Raw genomic sequence first — 27,532 nt, 5'->3', positions numbered from 1 at the left:
TTCACTATTCACAACTGAGAGGGATCCAGTTGTAGAGGAGGACTGTGTGAAAGAGTCTGGTAGGCTAGGAGGAGGTCAATGTTAGGAAGGAAGATGTGCTAGGAATTTTGAGGAAGTTGAAGATAGATAAATTCCCCTGGGCCTGATGGGATTTATCCAAGGATTCTGTGGGAAGCAAGGTAAGAGATCAGAGGGTCTCTGTCGATGATCTCCTCATCCACACTGTCAACGGGTATAGTGCTGGAAGACTGGAGAGAGGCAAACATCATTTCCATGTTCAAAAAATGGGAAATCGTGATAACCCTGGAAATTACAGGCCAGTTAGTCTTAAGTCAGTGGTGGGCAAAATATTGGAAAGGGCTCTGAGAGACAGGATTTCTGATCACTTGGAAAGGCACAGTTTGATTTGCGATAGTCAGCATGGATTTGTGAGGGGTAGATCATGCCTCACAAACCTTACTGAATTGTTTGAAGAGGTGACCAAACACTTGATGAAGGTAGAACAGTGGATGTGGTATACATGGATTTAAGTAAGGCATTTAATAAAGGTTCCCCATGACAGGATCTGTGACAGAAACTGAGGCAGCATGGGATAGGGGGAAACATGACAGATTGGATTCAGAATTGGCAGAATCTTAGAAGACAAAGGGTGGTAATGGACAGAAAATATTCAAACATGGTGCTCAGTTGCAAGTGGTGTACCACAAGGATCTGTTCTGGGTCCTCTCTTTGTGATTTTTGTAAATGATTTGGATGAAGGAGTGGAAACGTGGATGAGTTAGTTCGCGGATGATACGAAGGTGGGTTGTTGTGGACAGTGCAGAGGGCTGTTCTGGGTTACAAAGGGGCTTTGATAGGATACAGAGCTGGACTAAGAAGTGGCAAATGGAGTTTGGCCCTGATGAGTGTGAGGTGATTCATTTTGCAAGGACAAACTTGAAAGCAGAATACAGGGTTAAATAGAAAAGATTCTTGGCAGTGTGGAGGAGCAGAGGAACGGGGAGACCTAAGAGGTAGGGACGTGGAATGCACTGATGGAGAGGGTAGTGGAGTTGACCTCATTCGGGGCATTTAAGCAGCTACGAGATTGGTGTATGGATGATAGTATAAGGCAGCGGTGGAGGTTAGATCAACCTCAGGATTAGGGTAAAAGTTTGGCACAACATCGTGGGCCGATGGGCCTGTACTTTGCTATACTGTCCTATGTTCTATGTAGTTGACTTTTGCCAGACGTCATACATGTCAGCTAAGTGGAAAACCTCAAGCAGTAGTAAAACCAGCACCTTTAGTACCAATTTCTGCTTTTGAAGAACCCTTTACAAGGGTCTTGGGCTGACTGTGCAAGACCCCTACCCAAAGCAAAAAGTGGGATTCAATATTTGTCAACAATAATGGATGTGCTCAGTAGATTTCCAGAGGCCATTCCTTTACACAATATCACAACTAAAAAGTTGTTGAAGAGTTACTTAATTTTTTCTGGATACGGACTACCCACAGAGATACAATCAGATTAGGGTCAAACTTTACATAAAAATTATTCAGCCAAGTTCTGGATAGCTTCGGAATAAAACAATTCAAAACCACTGCACACCATCCAGAACCAGAGGGAGCGCTGGGAAGGTGGCATAAAACTTTAAAAGACAGTGTTAAGGGCTTATAGTCTAGACAATTGGAATAAAGGAATTCCATTTGTATATTTTGCAATTAGGGATGCACCAAGTGAATTGACCAAATTTTGTCCATTTGAATTAGTTTTTAGGCAGAGGGTGAAAGGATTACTGAAGACACTTGAGAAATTGTAGAGTCAGAATTCAGAGACCACATATTTGAACTGTGTCAAATTTTAGAGAATGATTAAATTGAGTGGGGGAGTTAGCTAGGCAACATTTAAAAGTGGCACAGTATATGAAGAAACAGGAAGCAGACAAGAAATCAAAATTTCACAATTCTGCTAGTGGAAATAAAGCTTTGGTATTACTTCCAGTGACAGGTGAACCTTTCAAGCAAGGTTTAATGGATAATATCAAATTGAAAGGAGACTGAGTGAAGTGAATTATGTGATAAGGACTGCAGACAGAAATAAATCGGTGTGTCATATAAAATGTGCTCAGAAGATATTTTGTAAGCAAGGAAAGCAAATGGAGAATATATTACTGATTACAGAGTGAAGAACTAAGTTCATAGGACTCTGAATTGGATGTCCCTCAAATTAAAGTGGACAATTCGGAAGTTCTCAAAAATTGGGATAAGTTATGAGTTACTTTCTAGAGGAAAATCAGAGTGACCCAGAAGAGTTATTGCTATCACATGGGGAGATAGGGGGGGGAATAAACTGGGAAGTACTAATTTAATTACATAGATTTAGAAATGCTGTTCCAATTAAGCAACATTCTTACAAACTTAGCTCTCTAAACTTGGCACAATTTCAACAAGAGATTGTACACATTCTAAAACAACATAATCAAAGTGAGCTGCAATGACTGGAGCTCATCCATAGTAATGGTGCTACCCAACAACTAATGTGCAGACTATCACAAAGTAAATTTGGTTACAAAGTGTGATTGATATCCAATTTCATGTTTGGACGACTGTTGAGAAAATGCAACAAACAACTTGCATTTAAAGTTGTACTTACTCAGGTTCCTTTTGCCAAGAGGGCAAAGACAATTTCAGCTTTCTTAATACCAAATGGACTATAGCAATTTAAAGTCATGCCATTTATTATGAAAAATGTGCCAGCCACATTTCAAAGACGAACAAATAGTCTCTTCTGGATTGCCCAATTGTGTGGTATATATCAACAGTCTGGTGATTTTTAGAAACACATGGAAGAAACATTTGTAGTTATCAGAATTAGTCTGTCGACTTTGGGAGGCAAGCTTAGTGACAAACTTGGCTAACAGTGATTTCATCAAAGCCCAAGTCAGATTCCTGGCCATGTTATCAGACATGGAGAGATGGCCCCACAGAATGTGAAGAAAGGTTATTCGGGAGTTTCCATACCATCAACGATGACAGCAGTACTACAACTCCTGAGTTAACAAAGTGTAGAGCTGGATGAACACAGCAGGCCAAGCAGCATCAGAGGAGCAGGAAGACTGACGTTTCGGGCCTAGACCCTTCTTCAGATTGAGTGGGATTCATCAGAAGTTTACATGGAATTTTAGCACTGTGGTTGTCCACTAATTTATTGAAGAAGTGCAGAAAACTTCAGTGGATAGGCTGTCAGAAGGTACTTGAGAGCCCAAAAGCTGTGTTAACCACTGCTCCAGCATTAGCCATACCTGATGGCTATCAATGCAAATGTTGTGTGTGTCAGTGCTGTACTCTTACAAAACCACAAGATAGAAAGACCAATCTGAAATTTCTCTGGGAAGGTGAATATTCATCGAGAAATATTCCACGATTGTGGAGACCTTGAGCTTGGAGTTGGCAATATAAACGTTGTCACGCTAATGTGTCTGAAAATTGTTTATGCTGATCATTAACCATTAGAATTTTTGGAAACATTTAAGGACCAAAAATTCCAGACTATTTAGATGGAGCTTATTACTGCAGGTATTCAATTTGAATATTATGCATGTGGCAGGACAAGAAAACATAGCTGTTAACACATCATTGCAACTTGGAAGACGACAGATGGAAGCATTTGGTGGCAGGGAGCAGATGGACTGAAATACAATGTGGCAGTGGATGCTTGCATGCTTACAGTTAATGTAAACTAATGTACTGAAGTCTAATAAATTAAGACTAAGGGGATTTAAAATGAAGCCGCCTTGGGAATATCGACCATTCTGTTTCTCTTAAATGAAAATGGGGGCGGGGCGAGGGTGACAATGCTGTCACTTGCAGATTTTATCCTTTTTTTGGGAGGTTGTAAAGGCAGCGGCAAAGACTCTCGGGAGTAACAGTTTTAACAACAGAAGGAGAGTTTCCACCTGTCCCAATTCAAGTTGTTATTAAAACTTTTTTTAAAAGCTGTAGCAGTCACAAGATGTTTTGAGTACTAGAGGTGTGCAAGCTTCAATAAAGGATTTCTAACTGACTTTCTCTGAAACCTCTCTGGATGGTGTTCCCTCCTGCCCATAGGAATCCACTTGAATTTACCTTTTTGCCAAGGAATCTGTTGGTGTAATGTCATTATGTTGGAACAGTTATTTAGTTGAATTACTATATCAAGTATTCAGTTAAGTTTTGTTTGTGCTTGAATTGTGGTATCCAAATACGTTACATTTTGCTGAAAGCCAAGTGGTTTGACCAGTTGCGTCACACCTGGCACATCCACTTCACATCTACCTTTAAACTGGGTCTGAACTACCTCAAAATATTTTGAGGGGGTCTGGCCTGGCCCATAACAGCTGCAGAAAACATCAAATCTCCGTATTAGTTCAACCTGGTGGGAATCACAAGAAAAATTGAGTATTCAGTCTAACACAATTAACTTTTAAGAAATGGCAGAGAAAAGGATTTATAATCTACAACCATGCACTTAAACTAGATATATATAAAATCCACAAATATACACATATTCAATCTCAAATCAAGAGAGAAACAAAAAAAGGCTTAACATGATGCGTGAAAACAAAATAGGCAAAGAAAATTCAGAAGATAAAAGTCCAGATCAAGGACCAGTCAAATAATCTCTCAATTCCTTTTGATTTCAACAATGATGTACAAAAGTAACGGTCATCTTTGAAGATTGAACCAATGGACCTTGGCCTTTCTCAGAACACCTTCTGTTAAGCGTTGTTGACTCACAGAGAGAGAGATGCTTTCAGTTCACAGGCAATGGATTTGTCAGTTTTTCCTTGCCCCTGCAGTCACAAATGAAAGCTTGACCAGAGGTCTGTCATCAGGCTGACCTGAACTGTTCAACTCTCAATGACAATCTGCAAAAGAATATAGTCTTTTACAGTTAGAGTTGCACACAAGTTAATTTTTCCAAGTTGCAGACTCTTCAGCGAAACAGCAGTCCAACTTCTTTCTCAGATTATAGTCCCAACTGTCTGGTCCTTAACTACTTATTTGCTCCTGAACCAAAAACAGCAGGTATTGATTGATTTTCTCCTTTCACTTACAGCAGTTGACCAGAGGAAATTCGCCAAATCTGTGTTCAGATTCCATTTTTGAAAAAGCCAGAAAATGACTGTACATGTTAAAAGTTGACAAAATTGTGACAATATTTCCTGATTGAAAGAGCATAAATAAGAGCCCTGTATTAATACATTGCTTCCAGTTCATTCAAGTGTACCATATTGTGAACTCAACGTATCCTAAGTTAGTTGTAATTGGCATAATTCGTGCACAGATCAATGCCTTGGCCAGTCAACCTTCCAGATTTAAAGTTTAAACTAAGTTTGGCACTTAATTATCACTCAATATCAATGGATGCACTCATCTTTCGAATACCTCCTCCAGAATCAACTTACCAGCCAATTGGCGCACTCCATTCTCATAATCATTACTGGCTCTCCACTCAATTTTGGTATTCTTGTGAATTGTTGTTTTTGAATGCAAGACAAAAAGCTTCCACAAATGCTGTGCTTTTTTCAGCCCTCAGGTCTGATAATATTTTCAGAGAGGAGTCATGCCAAGTAATTGCATTCTTGCAGGCAACTGTATGCGACTTTTAAAATCAGCAACGCGGAGACAGAGAGGGAGCATCCAAACAGGCTGCCAACTGAAACCTGAAGTCCTGCTTTCCCTCAAGTCCAAATGAGAATCCCAGAACAGTATACAACAACCAGTTCAGACTTCGTCAGGTGACTAAGCAAGGCATACCAAGCACTGATGGTCAATCCCACTGGACTAATTGGTATGGCACTAAATTTAAAAAAATTTTACCAGCCCGAGTGAATTTTTTGTTGGGGCATAATGAGGTAACTGTTCAAGTGTTCATGCTCATTTTAGCACTATGGATTTTGATGGTTCTCTTGTTCAGAGCTGTTTCAAGGCAGATTTCCCATCTCCAAGTCAGCTTCAGCGAGTATGTCCAAACATAGCAGATCAGACGCTTCTGGAAATACAATAAGCTAGCCATTTTAGAATCCAGCAAGTTTGTCCACTTTCATTTCAAAAATAAGTTAAACATGAAAGCATCCAAGTTTCTTCGGGATTTCTCTTCATGCCATCTGGCCATGACACAGTGGATGTAATTTATTCAATTCTGGGAATGAGTCTTGATAACTATCAATGGGACTCCATCTTCCATGGATTTGATCAGGTCTAACCAAATGCACCACAATCTTCAATGGTACTTGAAGTATGTTCTTAACTCCTCTGTCACATTCAAACAGCTTTTGCAGTTAAATTTTCGATGAACACAAAATTCCAGTTGCTGTCACAACCAAACTAATTCGGGCCGACGTCAGAAATCAGGGGTAGTTCCACCACACAACCTTAAGTCCCTAATGACTTGCATTTCACACTGCAGGTTCTGTTAACTTCGGATTTTATTCTCGGCACATAAGAGCTTCTGAAACCCTCGATTAAGAGCCAAACCCATAAAAAAAGCAACAGCATTTTGATTCATAAAGTGAATATTTTGGACTATTTGATGATGATTGTATGGGCTACAAATATTTTGAAAATATAGCAACTCAAACCAATCTCACTTTTCATTTTCACTTTGAGTCCACTATATCAAACTGAGGCCATTTGTTTTCAAGTCCTAATTAGCAGTGAGTTTTGAGAAGATTTGTAGCTCAGGTTGAGGTTCTGGATCTGAGTTTGCTCGCTGAGCTGGAAGGTTAGTTTTCAGACATTTTGTCACCATCCTAGGTAACATCAGTGAGCCTCTGATGAAGCGCTGGTGTTATGTCCCGCTTTCTATTTATCTGTTTAGGTTTCCTTGGGTTGGTGATGTCATTTCCTGTGTCAGTGATGTCATTTCCTGTTCTTTTTCTCAGAGGGTGGTAGATGGGCTCCAAATCAATGTGTTTGTTGATGGAGTTCCGGTTGGAATGCCATGTTTCTAGGAATTCTCGTGCGGGTCTATTTGGCTTGTCCTAGGATGGATGTGTTGTCCCAATCAAAGTGGTGTACTTCCTTAGCTGTATGTAAGGATACGAGTGATAGTGGGTCATGTTGTTTTGTGGCTAGTTGATCTTCATGTATCCTGGTGGCTAGATTTCTGCCTATTTGTCCAATGTGGTGTTTGTCACAGTTCTTGCAAGGTACTTTGTAGATGACGTTCGTTTTGCTTGTTGTCTGTATAGGGTCTTTAAGTTCATAAGCTGCTGTTTTAGTGTGTTGCTGAGTTTGTGGGCTACCACGATGCCAAGAGGTCAGAGTAGTCTGGCAGTCATTTCGGAAATGTCTTTGATGTAGGGGAGAGTGGTTATGGTTTCTGGGCCCGTTTTGTCTGTTTGTTTGGGTTTGTTGCTGAGAATTCGGACTGTGTTCATTGGGTACCCATTCTTTTTGAATACGCTGTAAAGGTGATTTTCTCCTGCTCTTCGTAGTTCCTCTGTGCTGCAGTGTGGGGTGGCTCGTTGGAATAATGTTCTAATGCAGCTTCGTTTGTGGGTTTTGGGATGGTTGCTCCTGTAGTTCAGTATTTGGTCCGTATGTGTTGTTTTCCTGTAGACGCTGGTTTGAAGTTCCCCATTGACTGTTCGCTCTACCGTGACATCTAGGAATGGCAGTTTTTTGTTGTTTTCCTCCTCTTTTGTGAATGTTACGCCAGTAAGGGTATTATTGATGGTCTTGAAGGTTTCCTCTAATTTGTTTTTAGTGATGACAAAGGTGTCATCCACGTAGCGAACAAACAGCTCTGCCAATCATCCAACCCAAACTTTGGGTCTGCTTATATAATTAATGGTAAGGTCCTGGCGAGGTACACTGAACAAAGAGACCTAACAGTGCACATTCATAGTTCCCTGAAAATGCAGTCGCAGGTAGATAGGACAGTAAAGGAGGCATTTGGTATGCTTGCCTTTATTGGTCAGTGCCTGGGGACTGGAAGATCATTTTGCAGCTGCACAATACATTGGTTAGGCTACCTTTGGAGAATCGCATGCAATTTTGGTCTCCGTGCTGCAGAACAGATGTTGTGAAACCAGAAAGGGTTCAGAAAAGATTCACAAAGATGTTGCCAGTGTTGGAGAGTTTGAGCTATAGGAACAGGCTGAATAGGCTGGGGCTGGGCTATTTTCTCTAGAGTCTCAGAGGCTGAGGGGTGACCTTACAGAGGTTGGTAAAATCATGAGGGGCGTGGATAGGGGAATTAGGAAAGGTCTTTTCCCCAGGGTAGGGAAGTCCAAAACAAGGCGGCATAGGTTGAAGGAGAGAGGGAAAGATATGAGGTACCTACAGGGCAATTTTTTCAGAGTGGTGTGTTTATGGAATAAGCTGCCAGAAGAAGTCAGAGAAATACAGCATGGAAACAGGCCCTTCAGCCCAAACTGGTCCATGCTGACTCTGCCTACTCAACTAGGTCCAACTGCCCACACTGGATTCAGCCAGTGGTGGACTTGTGGAATTCATTGCCGCAGAGTGCAGTGGAGGCCGGTACGTTGGATGCCTTCAAGGCAGAGATCGACAGATTCTTGATCTCAAAAGGAATCAAGGAGCTACGGGGAGAGTGCAGGGAAGTGGAGTTGAAATGCCCATCAGCCATGATTTAAATGGCAGAGTGGACTTGATGGGCCAAATGGCCTTACTTCCACTCCTATGTCTTATGGTCTTATATCCCATTCCCATCCATGTACCTATCAGAGATAATAGGAACTGGAGATGCTGGAGAATCTGAGATACCAAGATGTAGAGCTGGATGAACACAGCAGGCCAAGTAGCATCTGAGGAGCACAAAAGCTGACGTTTCGGGCCTAGACCCTTCATCAGGGAAAAAAAACTGATGAAAGGTCTAGGCCCGAAACGTCAGCATTCCTGCTCGGCCTGCTGTCTTCATCCAGCTACCACAACTTGTTAACATGTACCTATCCAAATTTTTTTAAATTGTTACAATTGTAAATGCCTCAACTACTTTCTCTGGCAGCCCATTCCACATATGTACCACTCTCTGCATGAAGTTGTCCCTCAGGTCCTTTTCAAATGTTGCCACTCTCACCTTGACCCTATACCCTCTAGTTTTCAACTCCCCATCCCCAGGAAAAAGACTATATCCCTTCATCCTATTTATGCCCCTCATGATTTTGTACACCTCAAGGTCACCCTTCATCCTCCTACATTCCAATGAATAAAGTGCTAATTTGCAAGTGGAGGAGACTGGCATGATTGCAACATTTAAAGGCATCTGGAGGAGTATACGAATAGGAAGGATTGAGGAACATGGGCCAAATGGGACGAGATTAGTTTGGGATATCTGGTCTGCATGGATGAGTTGGACCAAAGTGTCTGCTTCTGTGCTGTATATTTCTATGAAGCAGTTCACAACATAGGGGGAAGTCAAACAAAATGCAATACATGTGATCTTTATTGTGGTTACAAATTCCACCAGTTAGACTGACCAGCAACTTGCCTTTACAAATCACCTTTTGTCAATCAAATGGCAGTTCACTTACACAAAGAGAGACATTGTCAAGCCACTTGCTTAGGGCAATTGGACATCCATGCTTACTTTTGCATAGTGATCATTTGGTAAGAAAACCAAAGAACTGCAGGTATTGGAAAGCAGAAAGGAAACAAAATGATGGAAAACCTCAGCAGGTCTAGCAACATCTGCAGAGAGAAAGCAAAATTAATGGTTTGGTTAGGATGACCCTTCCCCATTTGGGAGCAACAAAAGTAAGCTGAGTTCAGAATTTGTGTTTTCTCTTATCACTTGATAAAGGAATCAGTGATGCAATGTTATTTTGGCTCTACCCTCCCCTCCTTCACCTAGTCATTTGTCAATTGAAATATCAAGCCGATTTCCTCCCTAAAAGTAGAAAACTTGATGGGCAACTGCAACAATTGAATCAAAAGCACAAGGGTCCAGTCCCAAAGAAACAGCAAGGAAGGAGCTACAGATCACGCTGACAGGAGTTGTGTGTGAGTGTGAAAGTTAAAGTGTCTGTGTGAAATAAGTATAAGAGATGATCTCTTGGAAATAAAGACCCGCTTAACCAGTTGAGTACAGACAAACCAGTGGTTTTCATTTTCAAACTGAAAATATACTAATGATTCAATTATAAATAATTTTACATGAGGAATAATCTGAGAAAGCGTGCACCCAAGCCCTCCGACATTACCAAACTCAGTTGCAAAGAATACATATAATTTCTAAGTTTGTATATGCAGTTCTCTCAGTCAGATTTGGGCAGTGATTTGAGTTGTGAAGTCTGCTAAATATTTCAGAAAATTGCTTACAAATCTAAGCAAAGTTGTACCATCTACTTTAAAACACGCAACCAACTCATACAAATTTCAGGTGGAACCGGATGCACTATTTACATGTGATTATTTGTTTATAAAGTTAGTGAGACCATCAGAAAATGAAAGTCATCTTGACAAAGATTTGGCTAAAGACCAAAAGACAGAAGCAGATATCAGCCATTCAACTCATAGGTCTGCTCCGTCAATCAATGAGAGCTTGGCTGATCTGATAATCCTCAGCTCCACTTTCCTATAATCCTTGATGCCCACACCGATTAAAAAAAAAATCGGTCTAACTTAACCTTGATTGCACTTAACATAGCACCTGCAACCCTTGGTGGTAAAGGATTTCATGGTTCACTACCCTCAAAAGAAATTCCATAAAACATAGGAGTGGAAGTAAGGCCATTCGGCCCATCAAGTCCACTCCGCCATTTAAATCATGGCTGATGGGCATTTCAACACCACTTCCCTGCACTCTCCCCATAGCCCTTGATTCCTTCTGAGATCAAGAATTTGTCAATCTCTGCCTTGAAGGCATCCAACTCCACTGCACTCCGTGGCAATGAATTCCACAAGCCCACCACTCTCTGGCTGAAGAAATGTCATCTCATTTCTGTTGTAAATTTACCCCCTCTAATTTTAAGGCCATGCCCATGGGTCCTAGTCTCCCCGCCTAACAGAAACAACTTCCCAGCATCCACCCTTTCTAAGCCACACGTTATCTTGTAAGTTTTCTATTAGATCTCCCCTCAACCTCCTAAACTCTAATGAGTACAATCCCAGGCTCCTTAGCCGTTCATCATACGCTAATTCCAGGAATCATCCGTGAGAATCTCCGCTGGACATGCTCCAGGGCTAATTTGTCCTTCCTGAGGTGTGGGGCCCAAAATTGGACACCTTATCGCTGTCTTAATTGGATGACTCTTCAATCTGAGATTATATCTTCTGGTGCCAGGCTCTCCCACAAGCAACAACTTTTCTGCATCTACCCTGTCACGTCCCCAAAGAATCTTGTGTTATGACGGCAGTCTCTCATGAATCTCAACTCCAGTGAGTAGGCCCAAACTACTCAATATGACCTCACATGCCAGTGTCCCTGTACCCAGCATAGGCCTAGAGTACCTGTTCCAATTGCCTCCAATACCAGTGTAATTTCCTTAGATACAGAGCCCCAAAACTGCCTATAATAATTTACGAGTTTGGGGGAAGTGGGGGCAGAATGCAGACAGAGGGAGAAGAGGGCCTCAGCCATGGGCCCACCTTCTAACATTGCCTCAAATTCTGGGCCCCCCCCCGATCTCCCCCCTCCAACCCTCTTCCACCCCCCCACCACCCCCCGCTGCCAAACCCCCCTTCCTTGTCACTTCCCCCAGCACCCTGGGTTCTGAGCCCTGTTCCCTTCTCACTCCAGAGGTTCCTCCACCTGGTATTCCTCTCTGCATAACTGAACCCCAGTTCAAAATCTTGTGTGCTTCCCTGTACATGACATCACATGTTAAGTCTGTGTGCCAACAGTGCTTGGAACCGTGCGTACAAAACAAATGCACATGCATACTGCCTGCAGTTACTGGTGCCAGCAAAACACTGCTCTACATAACATTCAGGTCCATTATTCTTCCTGTCAAAATGCATAATCTTATTTCCCCACATTAAATTCCAACTGTCAAGACTTGGCCCACTTGTGTAACTGGTCTTTCTCTCTGCAGCCTCTTCCACACCATCTGCCTTCCCACCTATTTTTGTGTCATCTGCAAACTTGGCTAATGTACATTCACTTCCATAATCCACACCCTTAAAACATTTTATGAACAAATGTGAGTCCTGCACAGATCATTGTGGTATTTCATCCTTAAAATGACCCCCTTAACTAAACTCTGTCTTGTATTAGTTATCCGATCTTATATCCATCTTAATATATTACCTTAACACTTTGGCTCTTATCTTATGAAGCAGCCTAACATCTAGCACTTCGTCAAACACTTTCCATTTATCCAACCTCCATTACAACCTGAAAGAATTGTAATATATTCTTCATCCATAACACCTCCTCTGAAACCATGCACACTGCTTGATTAAATTACATATTTCTAGATGCTTTATGGTAGATTCTAACATGTTCCCAATAACAGATATTAAGCTATTGGCCTGTAGGTACCTGTTGTTTATCTTTTTTTCCATCTCAAAGAATGTTACATCAGCAACTTTCCAATCTTCTGGGACTTGTACAGCTCCAATGTGGTAAAGGATGCATCCCAACAGATCTAGGGAATCCACCTTCAACGCCAGTAGATTCCATACCAATTCTTCTTTCACGATACCTGTTGTATTTATTTCTTCATATTCCCCCATACTGGCAAACAACAGTTTTAACAGGCGTTAATTGAATTGTGAGCTGCAGACAATTTGGAGATAAAGGGATGTTTGGATACAGCTCATATTGACAACAAGATGTCAATTTGTGAAGAGATGATAACAGGAGACCTTTGCCGGCCAACAACCAAGAGAACGGTTCTCATAGCCGAACAGCTTGGAGTCAAGAGCACAAGAAAGCACATGAAATGTTCAGTTCACCCCCATCTCAGGTACAGGGGTTCCATTCTCTGTAGTCAAAATTCAATGAAAACCAAAAGAAAATCAATTAATTTTCGCTTTACAGTTGTTGCAAGGTTTCATTTTTATCAGATAAGACACAGGCTTCTCTTAAGTGAGCCAGTCACCTTTTGAGGTTTGCCAACCAGCGAAGGCATCCAGAGAAAGACAACTGAAGCAATATTGCTGGCCAGCAGAAGAATCATTTCAATAAAAGAACCTGGGGACAAATACTGCCAAACTCACTTTCCAGTTATCCCCTATGCCCAATAACCTATTTACAATCCACCTCCCCCTCTCTCCCCATTTATTTCAGAAACCCCTTCCCCTCCCCATTTCTGATGAAGTGTCTAGGCCCAAAACATCAGCTTTCCTACTCCTCCGATGCTGCTTGGCCGGTTGTGTTCATCCAGCTCCACAACTGATTTATTCTGTCTGTTTCAGGGTGTGTAATGGCAGATGATAAATGGATTAGGATTTTAAAAATCAGTAGAGTTATATGCTAATGCCCTAAAACTCTTCACATGTAGCTAGAGAGAGAATCTAATTACTCGTAGCAAATAGTAATTCTTATTCAGTAGTGAAACCTGCTGTGCTTTCTATAAATTTAGGTCTGATTGTTAGGTGAATTGGGGAATTTGGTCTACTTTTTAAAATTTAACTTTCACAATGACTGTGATAAATAGCAGGGCTCAAATTCCAGCACACTGCCCAAATGAGCCAATAGTGTAATTCTGAAAGGCTATTAGTGTCTTCCACTAAGAAGATTGATGCAAAGCATTTATTTAACTCCTGACATTTCCTGGTTCCCCCTTATTATCTCTCCTCCTCTTTCTCCGCTAAGGGGTTTGCATTAATTTTGGCCTCTTACTTCCCTTTCAAGTATTTAAAGAAGCTCTTTTATCACATCATTCTCTTGGCCATCCTATTACCTGCAAATAAATCCTCAACGTCTGTCTCTTCATCCTTTTCCAGTTTTTGGTCATCATTGTTCATTTATAACACTTTCCCAAACTCCTGGCTTCCCCTAATCTTTGCCACCTTTCATGGTTCTAAGATAATAACCCATTAAATTGCCAAGTGTCCCATATAAGTTTCAACCACTGATAAAATCAGTCAGGAGCCCTTGTGTAAACTCTGTCCCATTTTCTAAAGATAACTTGGAGTTGAATATTAGCTCAACGGTCAACAAAAACAAAAAACTTTTGCTCAAGCTGCCATTTTTGGTTTCATGTAAGGAAATAGGTAACTGTCTAAGTTTTATATTGTTTCCAAAATAGAATTGTGGATCCAAATCATTTAATAATTTACTTTATTTAAACAAACATCAGCCTTGTATGCATTAAACACACCCCCCCACCCCTTCCAACAACAGATTCTCATCAGGAAACAGCCAGTTCCATATAATGATCAATTGGCAACAAGTGACAATTAACTTGAAATCAGGCAAAAGACGACAACTGGCAACTTTAATTCTGAAGAAAATTAAATGCCAATTGTGCTCAGAACAAATCCATTTATTTAGCAGCAATGGTTTGGACACCCATGTTGCATTATTTTCAATTATAAATTTCACAATTGAGTGTTTTAAGCTTGACAACCAAAATTAGCGCCACCATCAACACAGTCTGTGGTGGCACACACCTAAGGAAGAAATGTGGGGGGAAAAAGGAAGTCCATGCTAAGATAAGGAACACGAATGAACTTAAGGATAAACCAAGTGATGTTTGATTGCAAACACAGGAAATTGATTCACTACAGCAAATTCCTTCCAAATTGAAATAAATTACTTTTCCACAACCAGTAGGACAACTTGATCATGCTGCTTCTGAAAATTTGCATAAACCTCTCAGTTAAAACATAACCTGCACCCAAAATTATGTAGCACTCAGTGCTCAAGAAAGTACAAACCACCCCAAAAATCAACACCCAGAAGTCAATTCAGTCTGCAGAAAGGTTACAGTCTCATCTCAAGTGCCACAGTATTTCTCACATCCAACTTTGCAGTATCTGACTTTGAAATGAACATCAAAGTTTGAGGCCATCCATCAACTGTCCACTCCCCCCTCCCTACAAAATCCAATTGCAAAGTTTCAAAGCAGCCAATATACAAGGGACAGAATTCATCTCCACTTACAAAGGCAAGGATTAATGAGTGAGACTTTCAGATGAAGATCATGGGTAACAAATTTGATTGAATTATGAGAAAGTCACCAGGTGTGTAGATGTAGTCAGTCCAGCTGATGCAGTCTACATGGATTTCAATAAGGCTTTTGACAAGGTCTCATGTGGCAGACTCATTCAGTAGCTAAGAGCCCACGGGATCAACAAGAATTTGGCAAATTGACTCCAAAAAGTGCAGTAAAGGTGATGGTTGGATGGTATTTGTGTGATTGGAAACGCATGTCCAATGGCATATGATAGGAATCTGTGCTGGGTGTGACAATACACCTCTTTAAAAAGTCATAATATTTTGTCCTGTTTTTTAAAAAGGATTAAGACAGACGTACTCATCAGTCTGCTCAAACCCAATAAAGTCAACAGCCTATGAGGCTTTGGATTTTGTGTTTAAAATTCTTGGAAAAATAGATGCGACCTGAATGGTTAAGCTCCCACAGAACCAATTTTTTTTAAAGTTTGCTTTCTGCAGCTGCTAGGATCTTGAAGTGGCAAGTGAAGCTGTCATTCCTCTGTTATAATTAAAAGCTGGGGTTCTCTTCCTGCTGCCAGAATTGCATGAGACAATTTATTTTTGTGAATTTGCCTTTGCCAAGAGTGTGTTTAAGCGAAGTTACTATACTGGAATAATTATTAGTAGTCAATAAATCTATTAACTTGAAAAGCATTGCGACAGTTACCATTAAGAGAATTCTTTTATTTTGTCTGTACTTTGTCTTTGGTGTAAGAATGAAGTGTTTGGCATAGAGTCAAGTATTTGACCAAACAAAGTGCATCTGTAAAACAACACCTTACATTTACTTTTAAAAATCAGAGAGTGCTCAGATCTAGGCTATCTTTACATATTTTGAGGGGATTTGGTCTGGTCCATAACACCAGGTCCTTTGCTTTTTCTTGTACGTTTAATGATTGAGGCATGAATGGAGGAGGTCTGATCACTAAGTGCGCATATGACATTAAAATTAGGGGTGCAGTCAATAGGGAGAAGGAAGGCCCTATGCTACACTCTAATATACATGTGTTGAACAGTGGCAAATAGAATTAATCCTGAAAAGTCTAAGGTGGTGCATTTTAGGAGGACTAACAAGACAAGGGACTACTTCCTAGGGTCCTACTATTACAAGGCTGAAGAGGATCAGGGGACCTTTGGGTGCATGTCAATAATCCTTGAAGGCAGCAAGACAGGTAGATAAGGCAATTAAGAAGCCACATAGGATACTTGCTTTTATTAGTCAAGCAAGTGAATACAAGAGCAAGGAGGATATGCTGAATATAACATTGTATACAACGTAAGTTAGGCCCCAGTTGGACAACCGCATGCATTTCTGGCTGCCACACTATGTGGACGACATGACTGCAATCAAGAGGGTGCAGAGATGACTCTTCAGGTTGTTGGCTGGACTGGGGTCATTCAACCACGAGGGGGAAGACGAGACAGGTTGAAATTATTTTCCTGGGTGCAGAGAAGTCTGGGGAGGGTTGGTGGCAGCAGGAAGAGATTTGATTGAGATAAACAAGGTTCTGATGGGTATTGACAGAGTGGATAATGACAAAGATTTCCCCTTAGTAGAGTGGTCCAAATCATGGGGCAGAGTTTTAAGATAAGGGCAGGAGGTTTAAAGGAGATTTAAGGAAAAGCTTTTGCACCCAGAGGCTTGTGGGCATCTGGAACACTGCCTGAAAAAGGTGGTAGAGACAAGAACCCTCAAAACTATTTTTTTTAGATAAGCACTTGAAATGCTATAGCAATCAAGGTTACAGGACAAATACTGGAAAAAGCAATCACAATAGATGGATATTTGATTACAACTTCAATTGGATGTGCATACAAGCCTTCCAGGACTTGTTTTCCTGCCTGGACAAAAGTTTTCTGAAGGAAAATTGCATAATTATGTCTTCATTTTGGTTTAGAGGGACAAAATTCTGCAGAAGTCACATTGTTTCAGCATGAGCTCACCTCAGCCACTCGTTACAGGTTCACCCATATACTAGAATCAGTCTTACCAAAGGCTATTTCTCTGTGTGAAAAATAAGTCAGTCACAGCATAGATATACAAACGTGCTCTTTCTGGCTTAATTGGAAATTTAAGAATATCAATCATTGGAATTGGTTCATTCACAATCACCGAATGCAATTAAAGTGGACTGTTTCATTCAAAAGAAGTATTTTTAAGGACTTACAAAATGGCTGCATCATTTACTTCAGCTCATATTTTGAAAGATCAACAAGAATTTGAGTTTTTCATGACTGGGGCCGAGCTCTTGATAGACTGAAGTCAAATGTTTGATAGCACAGTGGGCTCGAGATTTATTTCATGCTGACATCTTCAGTTCTGAAAGGGTAAGCATTTGGTGTGTGTAGAACTTGCTCCCAGTCTCAATGACTGTTGTTTTTAAAGCTCTAGGCACGTCAAGTTAGGCTAGTTTGAAGTTGCAACAGTGATTGCATGGTTAGAGACAACACAGAAAGGTTTATCTTCATATGAAAAACTTCAACATACCTAGCACAAAGGAAGTTGTTTGTGCTTCTTTAGAAGCCAGTCATCTCATCACCAGAACCTCGGGCCAGGTATTTTCAGAAATCCCATAAACACATTTCTGGAGCAGGTGAGACTTGAAACCAGGCCTGCTGTCTGAAAGTAGGGACACTAACACTCTGCAACAGGAGCCAAGTGAACCTCTGCATAGGGTCCTCAGCACAAGTATTCGGTTACTTCTTTTTGTGGCACAAAACTATTGTTCATTCCTGAGCCAAGTGGTTTGGGTTCAAATACCAACAGTTACAGAGATGTGAAACAGATGGCCTTTAATTTGGGTAAATGTGAAGTATTATGTTTTGGTAAGACAAACAAGGGCAGGACTTAATACAGTTAATGGGAGGGCCCTGGGAGTATTGTCGAACACAAAGGCCCATGGGTTCAAGTATACAGCTTTTTGAAAGTTGCATCAGAGGTATATATATAGGGTGGTAAAGGTGGCGCCTGGCACTTGCTTTCATTGCTCAGACCATTAAGTACAAGAGTTGGGATGTCATATTGTAGTTGTACAGATGTTGGGTGAGGCTGTGTACAGTTCTGGTTGCCCTGAAATAGGGAGGATATTGTTAAATTGGAGGGGGTACAGAAAAAAGGTGAGGATGTTGCTGGGACTAAAGGGTTTGAGGGGCTTGGACTTTTTTCACTGGAGCATAGGTGGTTATGGGGTGACCCTACAGAGGTTTATTAAATCATGAAGGGCATACACAAGGTGAACAGCAAATATCTTTTCAGAAGGATGCGGGAGTTCAAAACTAAGGCACATATTTTTAAGATGAATGAAGAAAAATTTAAAAGGATCCTGACAGGCAACTTTTTCCAGACGGTAGTTCACGTGTGGAATGAACTGCCACAGGGAGTGGTAGGTGTTGGTACAGTTACATTTCAAAGACATTTGGACAGGTACATGAATAACAAAGGTAGGAAAGATTCAGAAGGATATGGGCCAAATACAGGTAAATAGAACTAGTTTAGTTTGGGAAACTTGGTCAGCATGGGCGAGTCAGACCAAAGAGTCTGTTTCTGTGCTGTATCATGAAGTCTCCAAGAGCCATAAACAAACTTGGCCAAGGGATAGGAATCAGTAATGGCTGACAAACGTCGTCCTCAAGTTGGAGCAAAGTTTTTGACTCCAGGTAGGCAACATTGAGATCGTGTCTTTTCCTGATAGGTATCCACGCTCTCAACTTTGACAGCAGACATTTTCAACATCTGCAATTAACACCAAACTTGGAAGCACCGCAAACTGTGAGGATAATGCGGAGCCTCAAAAGGGCACAAACAATATGGGCCCCAGCTATGCCTGCCTCTTTGTAGGTTACGTGGAACAGTCCCTCTTCCGCACCTACACAGGCCCCAAACCCCACCTCTTCCTCCGGTACATTGATGACTGTATCGGCGCCGCCTCTTGCTCCCCAGAGGAGCTCGAACAGTTCATCCACTTCACCAACACCTTCCACCCCAACCTTCAGTTCACCTGGGCCATCTCCAGGACATCCCTCACCTTCCTGGACCTCTCAGTCTCCATCTCAGGCAACCAGCTTGTAACTGATGTCCATTTCAAGCCCACCGACTCCCACAGCTACCTAGAATACACCTCCTCCCACCCACCCTCCTGCAAAAATTCCATCCCCTATTCCTCCGCCGCATCTGCTCCCACGATAAGACATTCCACTCCCGCACATCCCAGATGTCCAAGTTCTTTAAGGACCGCAACTTTCCCCCCACGGTGATCGAGAACGCCCTTGACCGCGTCTCCCGCATTTCCCGCGACACATCCCTCACACCCCGCCCCCGCCACAACCGCCCAAAGAGGATCCCCCTCGTTCTCACACACCACCCTACCAACCTCCGGATACAACGCATTATCCTCCGACACTTTCGCCATTTACAATCCGACCCCACCACCCCAAGACATTTTTCCATCCCCTCCCCTGTCTGCTTTCCGGAGAGACCACTCTCTCCGTGACTCCCTTGTTCGCTCCACACTGCCCTCCAACCCCACCACACCCGGCACCTTCCCCTGCAACCGCAGGAAATGCTACACTTGTCCCCACACCTCCTCCCTCAACCCATCCCAGGCCCCAAGATGACATTCCACATTAAGCAGAGGTTCACCTGCACATCTGCCAATGTGGTATACTGCATCCACTGTACCCGGTGCGGCTTCCTCTACATTGGGGAAACCAAGCGGAGGCTTGGGGACCGCTTTGCAGAACACCTCCGCTCAGTTCGCAACAAACAACTGCACCTCCCAGTCGCAAACCATTTCCACTCCCCCTCCCATTCTCTTGATGACATGTCCATCATGGGCCTCCTGCACTGCCACAATGATGCCACCCGAAGGTTGCAGGAACAGCAACTCATATTCCACCTGGGAACCCTGCAGCCATATGGTATCAATGTGGACTTCACCAGTTTCAAAATCTCCCCTTCCCCCACTGCATCCCTCAACCAGCCCAGTTCATCCCCTCCCCCCACTGCACCACACAACCAGCCCAGCTCTTCCCCCCCACCCCGTGCATCCCAAAACCAGTCCAACCTGTCTCTGCCTCCCTAACCGGTTCTTCCTCTCACCCATCCCTTCCTCCCACCCCAAGCCGCACCCCCAGCTACCTACTAACCTCATCCCACCTCCTTGACCTGTCCGTCTTCCCTGGACTGACCTATCCCCTCCCTACCTATACTCTCCTCTCCACCTATCTTCTTTTCTCTCCATCTTCGGTCCGCCTCCCCCTCTCTCCCTATTTATTCCAGTTCCCTCCCCCCATCCCCCTCTCTGATGAAGGGTCTAGGCCTGAAACGTCAGCTTTTGTGCTCCTGAGATGCTGCTTGGCCTGCTGTGTTCATCCAGCCTCACATTTTATTATCTCTGAATACCCTCTGTTGCTTTCTATAAAAAAGACCAGAATTTATGTTCCTCAACTTTTTTTGCAGTATTTAGCTCTCATCATTGTAGCTACGTTTCCTTGTTTATGTCTTCTTCCACCTCATATGCTGAAATTAAGGAATCTAGTTTTGAGTCTTACCTACCACTTTCCTTTATGGGAAAGCATTTAAAAATCAAGCTCAGAACAATGAAGGAAAAACATTCTGAAACTTCACATTACTTCTTTAAATGCTCTGACCCCAATTTACAAATATTTGTCCCACCCTACTTTTAGTCTCTCCCCTCCACCTCCCAACCCCAATGAAACAGTAGCTTATCAAAATTAATATTTCTGTAATTTAAAGCTTTTGCCCTGGGTCCATCTTCACCTTTTCACATAACCACTTGAAAATTGAGTTACAATCATGACTGCCAATGGGGTATTGTACTGATGTCTATTATATTTCCCCAGATTTATTCGAAGCCCAGAACTGCCATGTCTCGGTGGGCTTGCTACCAGCAATGAAGTTACATGAACATATTAAGCTTTGGGGAGGCAATGGTCCAGTGGTATTATCACTGGACTGTTAATTCAGAGACTAGATAATGTTCTGGGGATTTGGGTTTGAATTCTGCCATGGCAGATAGTGGAATTTGAACTCAATCAACATCTGGAATAATGAATCTAATGATAACCGTGAATCCATTATCAACTGTCAAAAAAAAACTTATCTGCCTCACTACTGTCCTTGAGGAAAGGAAACTGCTATCCTTACGTGGTCTGACATTCATGTGACTCCTGACCCACAGCAATGTGGCTGACTCTTCACTGCCTTTTGGGCAATTAGAGATGGGCAGTAAATGCTGCCTAGCCAGTGACGCCCCTCACCTCGTGAATGGACATAGAAAAAATACAACACAATTTATATCTTTTCCACCGATCTTATCCCAGTTAAGATAAAAAGGACCATCCTTTTAGTTTTTGCATTTCAGCAAATGACCTACATATTTACTCCTCTGTCCAGCCAACTATTTTGGCTGTTTTTAATATGCTCCTGGGGCTACTTTTGTCTTTTTTGCCCTTCAGTTTAACCTCTATTGGCTATTCTGATGATCCTTGTGTCCCAAGTGTTCCTCAAAATTAATTAGCTCGAAGCAAAATTGCACTTTTTTTCAAAATCACCTGTCTACCCCCATCTACAAACCATGTAACCAAGAACATTAGACAGCAATTCCTGCCTTTCCGCTGGCCAGCTTATGTCTAAATTTTTTGATTCAATGAACCAACTGCATCATTAAAGACTAAAAAGAGATTTCTCCTCTGCTACCATTTTTCAATAACTTTCCTTGAAAACCTGGTATGTTTACCTCCCATCCCTGAAAGTCTTGCCATATCACGACAAAGAAAAATCCTAGCCATTTTCATGTGTTTCACAAAATTATACAACAGATTTTTGTTGGAGCTTTGTTGATTTTACAAATAAACAAAATGGCACGCAGACAAGGAACCATCAACTAACTGTACTGAATCAAATGCCCAAAATCTGGTGAGAGGCAGAATCACTGATTCCAGATCAAAGAGCAAAACTGCCAAATACAAAATCAATGTTCTCTCCTGCCCAACCAACTAGTACTGGAAAGTGAACAAAATTCTCTTTCTGTTACAGCCCCTCAGACAATGAATTTCCATTAGGTTAACATATAGAATCACAGGCATTGATGTAGCAATTTTTCCAGAGGATTAGCCAACCTTGGACCTGCTTTTACAAGTCTCAGCCTGGAAATCCAGATATGTTTGTGTTGTCTGGTTGTATTTGGTTTAGTCAAGCTTTTTTAGTGCTATTGTCTTACAAGAAAAGTTAAGGATCAGAACTCCAAAATCTACAAGTTAAAAGAAAGAGAAAATGCAACCTGCTGGGAATATCCATTTCACCTTTCTGTCAAAGACTATTTTGCATTGGCCACTGAAGTACACAGTAGCAAAAATGTTTTGGAAATGCCGTTCTGTCAGAATTCCCCAATTCCAGCATCCCACATGTTAATTGCAAGAATCAAATTTTTTACAATTACTAACATATCATAGGATAAATGTGTTGCTCTATGTTTCTGCAGCAAATGCACTTTGAACTTTTGGTTTCGTCTATTGGCAAGAGAACAAACTTAAATTTAATTGGCAGTGCTACCACGAGAGTGCTTTACAGTCATAATATATTTGCGAACTGTACCTACATTTTAGTATAATTGCAGCAGCTAATTTGTGCACAATATTCTGCAAACTGCAGGAAGATAAATGATCACAATTAATGCTGGTGATCAGTTCAGGGCAGTGAAGAACTTTACTGCTCCTCTTGGAAAAACGCCAAAGCATCCTTGACACCCAGCTGAAGTTTTAGTTAATGTATAATCAGAAAGGGACGCTTTGACAGGCTGCATTCCTCGGTTTTCCACTGGTACGTGCTCAATCTGGGAGTCGAGCATGAGTCCATACATCACCAGCTAACTCCCAGTGAACCAGCCATGACACTGAACACCGGGTCCGTCCCGTAAAATTTGAATGCCATTGAGCAAAAAGAGGTGTGGTAACGAGTAACATTTTGATATCAGTAAACAAACGAGCCAACTGACGATTTAAAATTATTCCAAAAGAATAAGCAGGACATTTACCGACTGTGTAATACCTCCATTTGAAAGAAACAACCGAACCACCGTTCTGAAAATTAGACGAGCAAGATAACAACTTGAGGGAAGATAGGTCATCATGCAGCGTATATACAACAGAGCCCAAATCTACACCAAACATGGGTAACATTTTGAAGTTACCGAGGTGCAGTCGAGCTCTTTGGATAGAGCCCACAGTAAATAGAGTCCTCATCCGTCCGCCTTAGAGTGCATGGTGCACCCACCGCCCCCCCAATTACCCCGGAACCCGAGGCTTTACTATACAGCAAGGTCTTCCGCACATGCCCATCTTTAGGAGTCTGGCAGTGAGCCAGCACCTCCCCCACAACCAGGCCCTGCTTCGGCCTCGCGGTTCCTACTACCGCCCTCTCCCTTAGGCCTCTGTTGACTCCTACCTTCTTCTTCTCCATGTTCCGCACTTTCTTGTCGATGACATTGAGGACCTGTCTGAGTGCTTCATTCTGCGGCTGTGTCGCCTGTCCCTGGCCATGGCCGGCCTGGGCACTCATCGCTGCAGTAGCAGCAGCAGCAGCCGCCGCGGCCTCGGCTCCGGCGGCAGAAGACGATCGCGATTCGGCCGCTTTTGTGGCGGTGGCTGCGGGCATTTTCTCCTCTTCTCCTGGGGAGCGGCTGAGCTTCGTTTAAAGATGTGGTTGGGTGAGGGAAGGGGGTGGGGAGCCCAGCGACAAGAAGCGAGATACAGAGCCGGGGGAGGGAGGAATTAAAGTTGAGAGTTTGATTGAAAAAGGAAAAGGCGAAGAGACGCGGCCGCTTCTCTGTCCGCGCGACACCAGCAGCACCGCCGAGACGAAGGGCCGGGGCGCGCCGCGAGAGCGTGCTTTGCGCGCCCGACGCAGGACCCCCGGCGGCTGGCCGCGCCCCGCCTGTTCGCCCTGCCACCCATCGGCACGGCGCGACTTCCGCAGCGGTCGCAGAGACTTCCCCACCCCCGCCCTCATACCAGACGGGAAATAGGCATCGACGTTTGGAAACAGTAAATCTTTCAAGGCATGTTGAAAAACAGTACAGGCCCCGGCACGCATGCGTAGTCGGGATGGTGCGCTGAGATGTGAAAGGGAAGACCCCAGAGGAATGGAGCTTATGCAAGTTAGCAGCTTACAAATGTCCAGTTAGAGCACAGTGTGTAACTTATTTTTCTTATTCATAACCTGGGGTTTGGATGTTGTGATGTCAGGGGTGTAATTTTTAGTTATAAAAATAATTTATTTGTTAGTTTGGATTTTTGAATTTGAACTGGCCTTTTCTGTGTCTGAAGGTGGGTTAATGACTGACTTATATTTCCTTTAAAATGCAATATCAAAGAACGACTTGCCATGAATAATAAATTTATATTTCCATTTAAAATTTGACAAGCAAATAAAGTGAACAGTTGTGCCAACACTTAAGATTAGAACAGGGACTTGTTCCTTGGAAATAAGGGGAAACACCCATACCCTTGAAACAGAGGGTTCTGGTTAGTTTCAGTTTGGCTAGTTTTGCACGGTTTTTGGCTCTAGCCAAATGTGTAAAACAGTTGCTCCGGAGTGCTTTGTTGTGTTTAAAAGGGTTTACCTTGGTGTAAATCGTTTAATTAAAGTTCCAGACCAGAAGTGCTTAGTTAAAACCCTGAAAAGTTTGTTTGTAGAGGACCCTAACAATTCTTGCAGTTTTAACCAAGGTTGGTACCTGGCACCAAGTTTGAAACTAGATGGTGTTGCTAACTTTAGTAAGTTAGGTGGAGACTACTCTTTTTCCAGCCACATTTTATATTACCTAATTGTTTGCTATAATGAGCTGAAGGATGCATACCTCAAGAGTAAGGAAGGTATCATATTCTCAAAGATAATTACATAATTGGCCTTGTGGCTTCAAATTGGTAGCTACATCGTCCCCAGTTGTCTTGCAGTTTAGTCGATTAAGTAAGTGCACTCTGCCGCTACACCCCAATTGACAGATGGAGTTCAGCATCTTGGTTTTGCGGAAACAGGGGTGGGTTTACTGATTCATTCTCTTTGGAGATCAGATTCTGGCTGTGGTACAGTTTCTCTGCCCAGCCCATCCAATCATGCGCAGTTTCCTAGTGAAGTTGTACTGAAGACTAAATTACTTCAGAATTAACTTAATTTTCAGTTATTCTTTCATGGGATGTGGTCGTCACCAACAAGGCCAACATTTGTTGCTCATCTCTAATTGCCCTTAAACTGTGCTATGACATTGCAAGGCTATGTCAAAGGATACTTCAGACTCAACCACATTACTGTGGAACTGAGTCTGCTGTACTGCCATTTAGACCATTGGAGGATGACAGATGCCCTCCTTTATTTAACATTAGTGAACCGGATTGGTCACCATTACAAATGTTTGTTTTTAATCCCAGAGTTATCAAGTGAATTCAGATTTCACTTGCTGCGGTGATTAAATTTAAACACAAGTCTATAACATTAGTCTAGGCCTTTGGATTCCTGGTCCACTGACATTCCTAATGTGCCATCATCAGAGCCAGCCCAGTGGGTTTTTCAGATTACATTTTGCAGTTTATGGTGCTCTTGTGGTGCAGTGGCCATTTCTCTGCCAGTGGGCCAGAAAGTCTGGGTTCAAGTCTCATCTGCCTCAGACATGGGTTTGAACAGAAACAGAAATTGCTGCTGAAACTCAGTAGGTCTGGCAGCATCTGTTAGAGGAAAGCAGAGTTAATGTTTCAGTTCCAGTGACTCTTCATCAGAACTGTTCACAGCAAGGAAAATGTGGGAGCCCCAAGAGAAAAAGAAATAAAAGGGATAGATAAACAAGGAGGTTATGAACAGCAGGCCAGGACAGAACAGAAGCTGAACAAGTGATAATAAGAGCCTAGACAAGGAGAGAATGAGTGAACTCTCCTGAAAGCAACCCATATATTGTGATAATAGGCAGAGGAGTAGGTGAGGATGTGTTGAAAACAACCCGGTGTGGAGTGGTTAAAAAACATGGAAAGATGGAATCACGCTGTAAAGTTATTGAACTGGATGTTGAATCCACAAGGCTACAGTTTCCCCAAACAGGAAATGAGATGTTGTTCTTTGATTGTGCTGTGGCTTGCTGGTTCACTACAGCAGGCCTGTGACAGAAATGTTGCTGTCGAACGTGATAGTGTGTTGAAGTGGCAGTCAACTGGAAGCTTGGTTCATTTTTATGGACAGCACGTTAATGTTCTGCACAGTGGCCACCCAGTCTATGTTTTGGCTACCCACTGTAGAGGAGACCATGCTGAACTATGAATACTGCAGACTAGTTTGAATGAAGCACAGATAAATTGCTGCTTCATCTGGAAAGTGTGTCTGGGGCCTTGGATGGTGAGGAAGGACGAGGTAAATGGGTAGATGTAAAACCTTATTTAATTGCGTGGGAAGATGTGAGGGAATGTTGAGAATGAGAAGAAGTGGACTAGGGAACGGTCCCTGCAGAATGCTGACAAGGGAGTGGAGGAGAATATGTGTCTGGTCATGGCATCCATTGGAGGTGACAATATTGGCTGCTTACAATCCTTCGGACAAAGAGACAGGTAGTTTGCTAAGTGTGGCCAAGGAGACTTTATCATTGTTTTGGGAGGGAACAGAAGGGGTGAGGGAGCTGGCTTGAACACGACTAAAGTCTGTCATGAGAAGTCCTCAGTCGAGGAAAATGTGGACATTACTGAGGCCCTTAAAATAAACAAGTTGAAATCTATATTGTACATCCTTAGCACTGTGACCCCCCACCTCACTTAATATTCAAATTAAAATATATCACTAAATGGAAAAGAAATAAAATATTATGTATGACAAAACAATGTTCTCACCAAACAGTACTTTTAGCTTGACAAGATTGACAGGCGTTGATTGATGCAGCTTTCAACTCAGACTACTTGCATTGACCAGCTTCTGCCACCAGATGGAGACTAGGGCTTCAGTGCAAGCTCTGGATTCCGTGAAGCCTCGTGGTTTCAAGTTAAACATTGGCCAGAAACCCTCCAGCTTGCCAAGTACCGTCATCCCTTGGCTGATGAATCCATGTTGAACAACACCTGGAGGGAAGCACTGAATGGTGGCCAGGGTGCAAAATATACTCAGTGGGGGATTTCAACGTCCACCACCAGTAGTGGCTTGGCAACAGCTCTACTGATCTAGCTGGCCAGGTCCTAAAGGAAATAGCTGTTAGACAAGTTCTGCAGCAGGTAATGAATGCAAGGTGTATGGGACCTGACAACATTCTGGCAACACCACTGAAGATCTGTGCTCCAGAACTTGCTGCTGAGCAAGCAGCAGAACCAGCACTGTTACAATACTGGCCACCTACCCAACAGTGTGGAAAATTGCCAGGTTTGTCCTGTGCACAAAAAGCAGAACAA

At 42.5% G+C, this 27,532-nt stretch overlaps 1 protein-coding gene across 1 annotated transcript in view; it reads right to left on the bottom strand.

Annotated features, from left to right (window-relative positions):
- caprin1b (cell cycle associated protein 1b) overlaps positions 1-24,005 on the bottom strand; it is a 129,387-nt gene extending 105,382 nt beyond the window's left edge. Inside the window, exon 1 of the mRNA XM_059652135.1 lies at positions 23,837-24,005. The gene's annotated coding sequence lies outside the window, so the exon portion shown is untranslated. The remainder of the gene's footprint in view (positions 1-23,836) is intronic.
- Positions 24,006-27,532: the final 3,527 nt, after the last annotated feature.

Source organism: Stegostoma tigrinum, chromosome 17 (genome assembly GCF_030684315.1).
Source record: "Stegostoma tigrinum isolate sSteTig4 chromosome 17, sSteTig4.hap1, whole genome shotgun sequence".
NCBI classification, from domain to species: Eukaryota; Metazoa; Chordata; class Chondrichthyes; order Orectolobiformes; family Stegostomatidae; genus Stegostoma; species Stegostoma tigrinum.
This window is presented reverse-complemented; position numbering and strand designations above follow the sequence as displayed.